Genomic DNA, 2,409 nt, shown 5'->3' with positions numbered 1-2,409 from the left:
TGTTGTTGGTTGAAGTTTTGTGGGGAGAGCTCTTTGTGTGGTTACAAAAGATGAACAGGAAGGGTGACGAACAAGGGTTATGACACCAGACTCTCTGAATCACATAAAGCAGCTGGCACCTGATATGGATCGTATTTCTGAACTAATTTTAAAAACACAGAGCTATTGTTTTCCTTTTTTGTTGGTACATTTGTTGCCATGCAGCCTCATATGTGATCATATTTACGAACTAATTATAATCTCATAACTACTCCATACTTTATTTGGCATTTTCTCTCTAATTTATGGGAGTTCTAAGTTGAAAGACATTTGAAATTTACTGTTTTTTTTGCTTGTCTTTGTCAGAAGATTGCACCGGCGAAATTCTTATTTACAAGTTTATTAAGGCAGTGTTTAGACAGATGTGTCCCAATCTTCGTGGATCAAATAGTTTAAATTTCAGAGTTGATAAAATAATTAGTATGGTCAAGCAAAGAAGTTAATATTTTTTTCTCTTAATACTTTCCGCGCGATTGTACTCAACTAGTGAAGAAAGAAAACATCCTATCAAAATGAACAAATGTGTTCCATTTTTCAACCAGTTATTTTTAATATGGGGTTATTTGTTAAACTTAGTAAAAGGTTATTGATGATAGATAATAAAGGGTAATTTTATCTTTTGGTGTTTAGCTTGTGTATTGTTATTCCATGTTATATTAGGTATAAAGTGATGCACGCATTAGTGTAAGAAATTATATCAAGGCTAGTGCACTTGCGCGATCTTGAAAAATAGTTCTTTGACAAATACAAAGTCATAAACTTAATGAAATAAAAATGAAAAAAAATACAAAAAATTGATGTGGATAAGTAACATAAAGGTATAGATATTAATCTGCACATTTAGTCTAAAATACTCCCTCAATGTCATTTTATGTGAGGGTATTATTGTTGGTGAAGTCAAATAACTTTTTCTTTAATTAAAATTTTCTCATAACATTTTAAAATACTTTGACTAAGCTAATCCTTCAGGAAAAAATCAATCAAATTTAGTGACAGACTATTTAGTTTAATGGGGATCTCATAACGAATTAAAAAGTAGTAATAATTTTGAAGAAAAGTGAACTCCAGTATAAGAATAAGGTGGTGACTGACGATATATGTAAAATTGGTTAAAAATAAAATATACATGAGCAAATAAGATAAAATTACTTATATGTAGATAATTCAATTAAAAAAAAAAAAACTTCCCAACAGAACATAACAACGAACAGATACCCACTGAAGCCCTATTAGCAACAATCAAATTGATTAGACAGAGAGTAAGGAACAGAGAGAAGCGCAGAAGGAAGAAGATAAACTTACTAGAAATGTCATCTGCATCTAAAATGTAACCAAGAAAATAGAGATAAAACGCAAAAAAATATTAAAAAGACACGATAAAAGATAAATTGCATTTTATCTATCTATGAAAATGTCTATATGATACAAAAAATAAAGAATATTATTAAAATCCTACAAAAATTACAACACCAAAATCTTCTCATACTGTTCTTCATCAGGCCAAAATAAGAGAGTCTAAGATTTTACCATCCTGTGAAAATGCAAAACAATGCAAGAGCACTACATCTATAACAACCATATAGGGGGAAAAAATTGTGCCAGAATCAATCTTTAACTGATCAAATAAGATTATGTAAGCATTATATGTATGTCTGGGACTTTTAGACTCTTAGTAACGGTAATGGTTGTAACTTCTAGTAATGGCTTTTGGACTCTCCACTAACAGATTTTTTAATTTCCCCATTAATTTTGAGTTTTTAAAAAATAATTAAATAAAAAGAATGTGGAAAATGCAAAAAAAAAAAAAAAAAAAAAAAAAAGAGAAAAAAGTAAGTAGGAACGGTGGCCATTGAGAAATGCCACATCACCTTGTCTATCGTTAACTTTATACTATATATACATTAGCGATGCACGACTTAAAAGACCAAGAAAACACTGGATAAGCAAATACCAAAATTTATACCATGGTTATTTTACCCAATCCACCAAATCAAACGAGTCCTTTAGGCAGGCGAATGTATCCTATTGGCTAATTTTCAACAATATATTAAAATTTACTATAATTTCAATAAATATTACATTTAAACTTATAATTTTAATAGTACAACAAGTTCCGCATCAAGAATTTTAAAGGATTTAATTCATTAAGTTTAATCCTAAATACATTTCTACCCTGAAGGCACGTCTGGTAAGATGTATTTGACAAAATAATCACCGCGCAAAAGATATACCTTATTTTCTGATGTATTGGGGAATAAAATTTAAGCCATGAAACTTAGTACAAATAAACTCTTAATCACACAAAGATAATCTGCTTACACCTATTTGTAACACCCTGCATCTTGGAACTAAGTTTAGACTCAAAGCATT

This window comes from Lycium ferocissimum, chromosome 3, assembly GCF_029784015.1.
Source record: "Lycium ferocissimum isolate CSIRO_LF1 chromosome 3, AGI_CSIRO_Lferr_CH_V1, whole genome shotgun sequence".
In the NCBI taxonomy this organism is placed as follows: Eukaryota; Viridiplantae; Streptophyta; class Magnoliopsida; order Solanales; family Solanaceae; genus Lycium; species Lycium ferocissimum.
The sequence above is the reverse complement of the archived record's forward strand: the minus strand, read 5'-3'. Positions refer to the sequence as shown.